This window comes from Desmodus rotundus, chromosome 12 (genome assembly GCF_022682495.2).
Source record: "Desmodus rotundus isolate HL8 chromosome 12, HLdesRot8A.1, whole genome shotgun sequence".
NCBI classification, from domain to species: domain Eukaryota; kingdom Metazoa; phylum Chordata; class Mammalia; order Chiroptera; family Phyllostomidae; genus Desmodus; species Desmodus rotundus.
In genome coordinates, this window is record NC_071398.1 from 52,784,254 (window position 1) to 52,794,771 (window position 10,518).

Here is a 10,518-nt window from a genome sequence, read left to right on the forward strand (position 1 = left end):
TGATTCACTAGAAGAACTCAGCATATAGTCGTCCTCACAGGTACAATTTATTACAGCAAAGGACACAAAGCAAATTCAGCAAAGGGGAAACGCCCATGGGCAAGGTCTGGGGAGACCAGGCCCAAGTCACACAGGACGTGCTTTCTTCCTTCAGCCAAAAGTCGTGACAACACGTGGGGAATGTTCATCAGGGAAGTTCATCAGAGACTCTTCCACATTTTTTTCACAAATGGTTCAGGCACGGGAAGCCCCATGTCATCTAAGGAATGGCGCGAGCTCTCAGTTCTCGGTTGGTAGCTAAAGGCCAATCTTAAAGCGGTCTTTCTAAGGATAGCAATCTCAGGCCTGCTATGTTAACCCTTTTCTGTGCAATCCTCTTTGAAGTAGCTAGACACAGAGATAGATATTTTCCATTCATGTGAATGAGACTTCCCTGAAATGTAAACCACCTCACTTGTGACTTGCCTGCTATTCCCTGTGGAAGTCTAAGGCACACCGCCTTGCAGAGACACTCTGATATTTGAACCTGCAGGGCTCGCTCCCTGTTACAATCCCCTGAGGAAAATCAGATGCTCCTTTACCAGATGCTTGTCTTTGGCAGTTTGGTGCCATGACTCGCTTAGGAGGGAAGCCCACCCTGGACACTCATCTTCTCCACCCAGGCACTGAGTTCTCTCAGGTGTGCTGTGGTTCTGGCCTGGTGGCAATCTGGGAATGCCACAGAGAGTCCAGTTCCTTGTCCCTGTGCCCAGGCGTCTGTCTGCAGCAGCTTGGTAAAGATTTGATTTCGATGCTTGGTTTGAGCATTCTTTTGGTGTTGCTACGTTGTTGGCTTTCTTTGAAACTTGGTATGATGAATAACTCTAAATGTACCCGACAACCCCTTTCAAAAGCGCCCCCCATTAATGCTTTGGCACTATGACAATTTAGTTCATTACCTCCAAAAATGGCCTAATTTAACTACTGGGATTCTCTCTTTTAATCTTTTTTTTTTTTTTTTACTTGAAGTCTTTCCATTTTTGAATCGATGCTTACTTTTTGAAACAGACTTTATTTTGTAGAATATTTTTAGGATTACATAAACATTGTGCAGGAAGTAGAGAGTTACCATCTACTCTCTTTCCCCCCACCTCATACTCTCTCCTATTATTAACATCTTGCATTAATGTGATACAATGGATGAACCAACACCGATACATTATTACTACCTACAGTTCGTAGTTCACATTAGGGTCTATGGACTTTGAGAAATGGATAACCTCATATATGCACCATTACAGTACATACAATAGTTTCGCTGCCCTAAAAACCCCCCATGCTCCCCTGTTCATTGCCTATTCACCCCCCAAACCCCTGGCAATCATTGATCTTTTATCTGTCTCTCTGCACTTTCCATAATGTCATTGTGGACTTCTCAGACGGGCTTTTTTTTCACTTAGCAACATGTTCTTTCTTGGCGTGATAATGCATTTCTTTTTAGTGCTGAATAATATTCTATCACCTGGGTTATTCTTTCATCTATTTTGGAAAACAGGCCTTTATCAGACATGTGCTTTGCAAATATTTTGTCCAGACTGTGGCTTATCTTTGCATTCTTTTCAAGGGTCTTTACAGAGTAGAAGATTTTAATTTTAATGGAGTTCAACTTATATTTTTTTCTTTCATAGATGATACTCTTGGTGTTGTATCTAAAGGAGTCATCGCCAAACCCAAACAAACTAGTTTTCTCCTAAGTAATCTAGAGAATTTTAAAGTTTTATATTTAGTTCTGATATGTTAATTTGAGTTAATTTTGGGAAAATTTGTAAGGTCTGTGTCTAGTCTCTCTCTTAGCGTGATGATGCCTAGTTGTTCCAGACCTGTTGTTGAAAAGACTATTCTTTCTTTGCTGAACTGCCTTTGCTCCTCTGTCAAAGGTCAGTTGACTACAGGTCAGTTGGTACAGGTCTCTATGTAGGCTCTCCGTTCTGTTCCATTAGTCTATTTGTTCATTGTTTCGCCAGTGCCATGCTGTCTAGATCACTATAGCTTTATAGCAAGTCTTGAAGTTGGGTAGTATCAGTCTAACCAGCTGAGTCAACTAGCCACTCAACGAGACACCATCTTTTCAGAAAAAAATAAATTCCTTGACATTTTTGTGTTTGTCTAAGTAAAAATAAAGGGAACTTCTCCTACCTCTTAGTTTCCCCTTCCCTAAAACGCACCCACCTCACTCCCACTCTATGCCTCCAATTTTCAATAAACTCTTCCTAACTCTTTTATATTAGTTTTTAAGAAAACAATAGCAATACTACTTATAGCCCTCATGTTCCATTAGAGGGAGAAGGTGCGAACTTCCAGTTCTGAAGGGAAGTGATCTTAAATTGTTGGCTGAAATTGGAGGGTCCACTCTGTCTGGGAGAGGATAAATTAAAATTAAGAAAAAAAAGGTGAATGGCCAGTACCGAGATGGAACCCATGATTTTGGAGTTACTACGCCCACGCTCTAACCACCTGAACTCGCTGACCACTTGGCAGCACCCTTTTCTCTTAGTGGAATGATAACTTTGAAAAGAAGTTTGTGTTGAAAAAATAAGAGGACTTTTTTCCATACCTTCCATACCTTCCACCCTTTTCCATTTACATTAAAGTAAGACTTTTCTTTAAGTCACTATTTCTTGTTCGCGCAGCGCGCAGTGAAGGTGTGAATATAACGGCTCCCGCAAAAGTGACCCTTTGCTTTGCCGAAACCCGGGATCGAACCAGGGACCTTTAGATCTTCAGTCTAACGCTCTCCCAATTGAGTTATTTCAGCTGGAGGTGGTGCCATTGGTCGTGTCAATTACTTTTAAATAGTCTTTTCAGCGCCTTAGTTTCTTCTTTTGGATGTCATCTATTAGAAAGTGAAGATTAATTTTTGTCTTGTTTCCTGAAAAAGTGGCACTTTGCCCATTTAAAAAATAAGTGTACCAACGTAACATCGAACTGGGGGAACCCACAAAAGTTTACTGAGTATGATAGGAAGAACAAAAAACCCAGAATGATAAAGGAAACTACAGGTGGTTCCTCAGGGTACCCAGTGGCTGGCCGAGGTTCAGAGCTGCCCGCTGGAGTGGACGCCCCCTAGAATCCATTTGGGATCATGTCTAGTTCACGCTCATATTTATTTTATTCTTTCAGGTGTTTGCATTCCTTCCCTTTCTGTTCTGTTAGGTATAAGTTGCATCCGGTAAAGCATGCAGGTCGTAAGAGTACAGCTTGGTGAACTTTGCAAGTTTACATCCCTGTGGATCCACCACCAGCTACCTAGCTGATTACTTCCAAAAATGAGCCACTGTTTCAAACTCATTCACTCATGGAATGTCACTTGTTTTAACTTCACACACACTGAATCAGCTAGAATCTGCTCTGATGTCTGGCTTCTTTCACTCAATATTATTGTATCTTTGAGATTCACCTATGTTTTTATGTGTAAAAGCAGTTTGTTTGTGTTCACTGTTCCATTTAACGGATATACCATCATGTACTTACCATTCCATGTTGATGTGCATTTGCATGGTTTCCAATTTGGAGTTATTATAAAAAGCACTAGCTTTCTTGTGCATGGGTTCAGGTGAACACAAACACTCATTTATCAGATAGATAGATGGTAGGTAGATACATAGATAGATAGACAGATAGATAGAAAGAAAGAATTGCTGGGCTGTATGGTATGTGTATGTTTAACTCTATTAGATGCTCTAAAATAGTTTTCAAAAATAAACGTACCAGTTAATACCACTATCGACAATTTATGAGGCTGCTGGTGGTTTCACAGCCTGGTCAATACTAGGTATTGCCAGTCATTTTAATTTTAGGTATTTGACTAGGATGTAGTGATATTATTTTAGTATTTTAAATTGTATTTTTTGATGACTAATGATAGTTTACACATTTTCATATGCTTTTTCCAGTTAAAAATTAGGTTGGTTACCAGGTTTTTTTTTTAAAATATAGATTCAAAGACTATACTTTTAGGGATCATTTCTATAGTTCTTTAAAATATAGATTCATAGTTCACTAAATACTGTAAATAGAGTTCTGTGTCAGATATATGTGTTGCAAATATCTTCTCCTAGTTTGTGGCATGCTTTAAGCACTCCTCATTTTGTATTTGAAGTTTTACATTTTAATTAATTCCAATTTATCAATCTTCATGGTTACTGATTTCTGTATTCTATTTCACAAATAGTTGCCTACACTAATGTTGTGAAGTTGTTTTCCTATGTTTTCTTCTAGAAGTTTTACTTTTAATCAGTAAGTTTTATTCCATCTTGAGTTTATATACGGAGTAAGAATTGACTTTATTTTTTCCTATATGATTTCAATTGAGTCAGTATTATTTATTTAACAGTCAGGCCTGTCCCCACTGAATTGCAATGTCTCCTTGTCGTAAAACAGGGAACTATATAGCATCTGGGTGTTTTTTGTTTTGGTTTGGTTTTCGGCTACTCTGTCCTGTTAGTCTGTTTGTCTATCTTTACACCAACATCATACAATCTTAATTTCTATACCTTAAAATAAGTAATAATATCTGATAACAGCATAATCAGTCACTCGTGTCTATGTAATGAAGTCGCAATAGAAGCAGTGGACATGGAGGCTTGGGTGAGCTTCCTGAGCTGGAGCTACTCTTCGCGCAGTCACACATTACTGCCCGGAGGGCAAACTCAGCCTGAACACCGTGGAAATTTCTCACTTTGAACCCCTGCCTCTAAATGTACATGTTTGTGGCGGGGGGGGGGGGGGAGGGGGTCTGAAAATTAAATATGTAAGCTTCCATCTCGAAAAACTAGATAAAAAAGAGCAAACTGATCCTAAGATAGTAAAAGAAAGAAAACACCAAAAATAAGAGATAAATCTATTAAATCAGTAAATCACTAGCAAATGATTAAAAAATGAAGGAAAACACAAATTACCAATATTAGCATTAAAGGAGAAAGCTTGCCAGCTTATTTAATGAAATCAGTATGATGCTGACATCACAATTTGACTAGGATGTTATAAAACAAGAAAAACACAGGCCAAGACATCTCAGTGAAACAGATGAAAAATCCTAAACAAGATATTAGCAAATTGAATCCAGCAACATATTAAAAGAGTAATCTATCATGACCACATGACCTTGCTCTATAAATATGATTGGCTTAAATATAAAATCAATATAATCAGCACACTAAACACTATAGGAAAATATTATATGTATGTCTCAGTAGCTGTAGAAAAATAATTGAATAAAATTCAATTCCCATTTATAATTACAACTAATGCAAACTAGGGGGGAAAGTATCTTCTTTAGACTCATAAAGAGTGTCCAGGAAAAAAACAACACCCTACAGCTAATCTTATGTGTAATGGTGAAATGCTGACTGCTTTCCTCACTCTTCTCTGTGATTCTGGGGCCATACCCACACCCAGGCCTGTGCATTTGTTCTTGCCTCCGCCTAGACCTGGCTTTCACCTTACATGTCCAAGGCTTTCTCTCCTATTCCCTTCAGGCGTCTGCTTAAATGTCACTTGCTTAGAGAGAACTTCTATGACAACTTAATGTAAAATAGCATCCCCAGCACAGACCTTGGGTTTCCCTACACCTCTTATCATATTTTTATTTTTCTCTATAAAAAGTATCTCCACTTTATGTAATTATGTATTTATTTTTCATTGTTTATTATTTATTTCTCCCTACGAGAACTGAGGAGCCAGAGATCAGAGGCTGTTTCTTTCACGGGGGTAACCTCAGGACCAGTGGATTTGAGGTTGATCGTTCTCCACGTGTTGATGTTGCACACCTGCGGGAATTTCCCGTCAGGAGTGTCCAGTGGTCAGCAGGATGCATCGCTCTGCATTAAAGCAACAGGACTGAGTGGGAGAGAAATGTTACAACCAAAGTAAAGATGCTGCATCACAGTAAATAATGCAAAGAATGTAGATGAGAGGAAAGCTGAGGACAAACTGGGAGAATATCCATATTTAAGAGACAAGAGACAGGATGGAACCAGGGAGGGGCTGGATGAAAGCAAAGCAACCCTCAGTGACTATTTCAGACGCCCGTAGTTCTCCAGACAAGGCCGTCTGTTTATTTTCTGATGACATTAGGGAGAAATAAACGCCGCGCCACCTATGCGCGTTCAGATTTCACAGGTGGGGTTCGGCAACCTCACCGCAAACCTGTGGATGTCAAAGCTAGGGTGCGGGGAGCAGCCTCCGCACGGCAATGAGCCGGGTGACCCTGCACAAAATCGCAGAGCGCAAGACCTAGTCCCCAGAGAGCCAAGGAATGCTTTAGAGAAAGCAGCGGGAGACGGGGGACTGAGCTGCCTAACCCGCGAAAATATAACGACCTCTTTTTAGCTTTTTCTTCAAAGACACGGGGGAAACACGTAAGAAGGAAATCCTTTCCTCACACCGGAAAGGGAAGAAAACATGCTCCAGGTGAGGCTCGAACTCACAACCTCGGCATCACCCGCACATATACTGCTGTATAAGTACCGCGCGCTAACCGATTGCGCCACTGGAGCATGCTTTCGCCAGGCCGCCCGCGCGCGCTCTACGGAGAGTGACACGCAGCACGCCCAGCGCGTCGCGGAGGCGGGAGCCAGACACCCCGGACCCGCGCTCCCCGCACCTGCACCCTTTCCTCCCAGGGGCTGGCCCGGCACGTAAAGGACACGTTTTGGCACCGGCACTGCCAAATCTCCGGGAAGAACGAGGCGATGCTTCCTCCGCGCCGCGCGGAAGCAGCATTTCCCAGGGACCTGGGAGCGGAAAGCTGAGCGCACCGCCCTCGCGCCACCGTGCCGCGCTCCGAGCGCCGGAAAGCTCCCGAGCGCGCCGGAAAAGCTCCTTGGAAGTCAGAGCCCGCAGGCCCGGCATCTCCTGCGGGAAAACGCTAGAGAAGTGACCACTTCTGCTTTGCGCGCGTCGCCTTGGACGGCGGTGTCCCCACCCCTCGCCCCCTCCTCGCCCCGCCCCCACCCCCTCCCCCTGTGTGGGCCTCTAGGGAGTCATTACAGATAGTCCGCCTCTGCGACGGAATGTCCACCCCAGTATCCAAGTTTCCTCCTCGGAGACTCTAATTATAAAGGCCAGTTTTGCTTGTTGGTTTGTTGGCTTGATTGTTTTGGGCTTGGGGCAAGTGCAGCTGTCAAACCACACAGACACGCGAGATATGAAGTCTTCTGGCATCTATGGACTGATTCTTGTCACTGGGGAGAATTGTGCAGAGAAGGAACTAGACTGTGTCTTGGGGTCTCTGCTCCAGCAAGCCCATGACTCCCTGTACTCACCTAGGTCTGTCTCCAGTCTCGGGGAAAGGGGTTTCCCTATGAGCTCCCCTCTCTTATGGTGTCAACAGAGTTGTTGATTTTTCAGTCTGTTCAGCTTTTTAATTGTTGCTAAGATGGACAGGTGACTTCCAAGCTCCTTACCTGAGGAACTGGAAATCTTGTGTTAAGTTTTTTTTTAATTCCTGAACACAGCACTCTGTAATTAACAGCTTTTTATCAATGTAGTCAAAATCATACCCCTGAATTTCAATGGATGAACTGAAATATTATAGACATTACCAGAGTAAAATTATTAAAAAGATGACTTTAGTTTTTTACGTTATTTTCTTTTAACACCAGGTTAAATAATTTCCTGAGAACTTCATCTTGCTGTAGAGCTCATGCAGGTTTGGAAATGCAGTGTTACCAAGCAGGGGTCCACTGCCCGATGGACACAAACCCCAGTGCTATGGCACCTGCTTCTGCAAAGAAAAGGCCTTATTTTGAAACCCACTGGCAAGGAGACAGGAGAAGGCTAGAATCTGTCTTTCTGATTCAGCGCTCCAGGCAAGATTTTAGGGGTTTCAGCACCAGATCTCCCTGGACAGCGCAGCCGTCACTTCTGAAAGGGTTCCTGCGTTCAGGTTCCGGTCACGTCCAGGGATAATTTGCAATATTCTCTCCTCTGCAGATGCTTCAGCTGCATGGCTTGCAGTTTTGTTCTGCCGTCTCTGAAAACAACTCAGTATTTCTTAAGAGACAGAATAGGGCCACTTCGAGCTGGTTCTGTAGTTACAGTAGCATTCATTCATTTTTTAAATTTTTTATTAATCACACATATTTGAATTCCGACTGGCTTGTGGTGATACAGTCATAAAGAAAGCTTTGTCCCTACTATGAAATGTGATTTTAGTAAGGAAAGGATGAAAATTACATCAATTCTTTATTAGTTATTAAGTGATATATGCTATAATATAGGTGAACAAATGGTGCTATGAAAAATTACCTCTTACCTACACTGAGGGTAATGTGAATCACAACTGAATTCTGAAGGACGAGTAAGACTTTGCTAGAAGGATGGAGCTATATTTCGAGCAGAGAGAGCAGTGTCCTGAGCTTGTGGAAGCATAAAGAACCCTGAAGACTGAAGAGCAACCGGAGTTGTAGTTGCCAGCAGTAGGCAGCTGCCCTGGTTGATTTTAATGGAGGTGAATCACCTGTGCCTGTCTTGAGTCTTTGCCAACTTACAGTAAAATTTTCAAACATGGTACAATTTAAAACATGTTGGGTTTTTTTAGGAATCCAGAGTAATTTTTGAGAAACTATCTGTGTCTTATGGGTACTCTTATATTATTATTTAATGCAGATGTGGTGTAGGAAAAAAATTCCATCATTTTAATCTTTGATAGATTATTGATTTTTGTAATTGTTATGTGAGCCATTTAGATATTATCAAGGGCTTTTTGGGGGGGCAGCTAATTCCAATTATATGATAACACACTGAGACCAGGAGGATCCATCACTTCATAGTTAGGTAGGATATTCGTCAGGGCTGAGTTACTTTCTTTGTTTTTCTCTCTTAGTTGGCATTGGTTCCTTGGCCTTCAGGTAATTTATATGCCTCATAAGGTGTCTGCAAACTCACTACACTCTGGTTACGTTTCTTTAGCGAGGCTTCATTCAACAGTTACTGAGCACAGACCAGCGTCCATACTCTGCAAGGCTTTGAGAGAGAATATCAAGTAAGATGTGATTCCAGGGGAGCTTAGCGTCCATTTAGGTAAGTCTGATAAAACTGATCATTATAACATATTCTCTGTTGGCTTCCAGTGGCTAAATAGTCAGGACTCTTTATGTTGCAAGTGGTTGAAACTCAAAACAAATTGGTTTATCAGCTGGTTTACACAGTAGTACCCCCTTATGCGAAGTTTTGATTTCCACTGTTTCAGTTACCTGTGGTCAACCACAGTCTGAAAATATTAAATGTAAAATTCCTGAAATAAATAATCCATAACTTTTGAACTGGGCGCTGTTCTAAGTAGAGTGATGAAATCGCAGCATTAAAGCCACCCACACGACCGCTGAAGGATTACAGCCTCTGTAGCAAGACTTTGATCGTGAAAAAGAGACCACTTCCAATTACAATGTTCTTTCAAAAGGTTTCGGGGGAAGAAAACCGTCGACTACGAAGGATCTTCACCTGTGGGCGTGGTGTACTCCTGACATCCAACAATCCACAGTTACGGCTCCACAATCCAGGATCACCTGAAGCACAGAGTCCTCTTTCTGACATGTCGTCAGAAGGTCCACATCAGCCTACATCACAATACCTGCGTCATTCCCCTCAACTCATCTCACCAGGCGTTTTGTCATCTCACGTCAGCACGAGATGTGTTGAGAGACACACCACATTTACATAGCTTTTATTACAGTACATTGTTATAATTGTATTTTATTACCATGAATTTCTTACTGTGCCTAATTTATAAATTAAAAGTTATCATAGGTAACATTATAATTGTTCTATTTTATTATTATTAATTTCTTACTGTGCCTAATTTCTAGATTAAGCATTATCACAGGTATGTGTGTAAAATGTAAAGCTACTTTTTAACCGTAGGATTTCAGAGGGAATAAGGGGAATACTACACTGTCAGCATTGCTTGCACTTCTGGTGAAAGGACCCCACTTTGTAAGGCTCCGGTGAGATTCGAACTCACGACCCCTGATTTACGAGACCAGTGCTCTAACCCCTGAGCTACAGAGCCCAAGCTCGCCATCCTTTTTTCCTCCTCTTAAAGTTGATCACACGGTCTAATATTTAGGGATTTTTTTTTTTTTTTTAATTGCTTTTGAGGAAATCTAACGTTTCACCCTCAGCCCCTTTCCAATTTTCTGGGCTGTGGACAAAGATATTACTACGCTCTCTAAGAGTCTCAACATCCCGTTCAATTGGTTTTGTCAAAGGAAGAGTAGCGCCCCCCAACCCGCCTGGGAGGGTTTGGCGGGGACCAGAGCAGAGGCGCGGGGCTGGGGGTGGGGGGTGCGGGGGTGTGACGTGGGGTGAGATGGGGTGTCAACGGGAAGCAGAGCCTGGCCCACCTGCCGAGATGCGGGGTTGGAGCGAGGACCAGGTGCAGCTGCTTCCTTCCCCTCACGCCCTTCCTGCGGCAGCGCTGGTCGCTCTGATGGTCGCCCAGGTCTCCAGGCTTCAGTTCCCGGTGCCTGGTCTCAA

General features: G+C 42.4%; 3 non-coding genes across 3 annotated transcripts; all 3 read right to left on the minus strand.

The window, feature by feature from the left end:
* Nucleotides 1-2,721: 2,721 nt before the first annotated feature.
* On the minus strand, nucleotides 2,722-2,794 carry TRNAF-GAA (transfer RNA phenylalanine (anticodon GAA)). The gene has a single exon. It is a non-coding gene; the product is annotated as a tRNA-Phe (tRNA).
* A 3,648-nt stretch (nucleotides 2,795-6,442) lies between these two features.
* On the minus strand, nucleotides 6,443-6,536 carry TRNAI-UAU (transfer RNA isoleucine (anticodon UAU)). The gene is made up of 2 exons: nucleotides 6,499-6,536; nucleotides 6,443-6,478 (listed from the first exon to the last, which is right to left on the minus strand). It is a non-coding gene; the product is annotated as a tRNA-Ile (tRNA).
* A 3,442-nt stretch (nucleotides 6,537-9,978) lies between these two features.
* On the minus strand, nucleotides 9,979-10,051 carry TRNAT-CGU (transfer RNA threonine (anticodon CGU)). The gene has a single exon. It is a non-coding gene; the product is annotated as a tRNA-Thr (tRNA).
* Nucleotides 10,052-10,518: the final 467 nt, after the last annotated feature.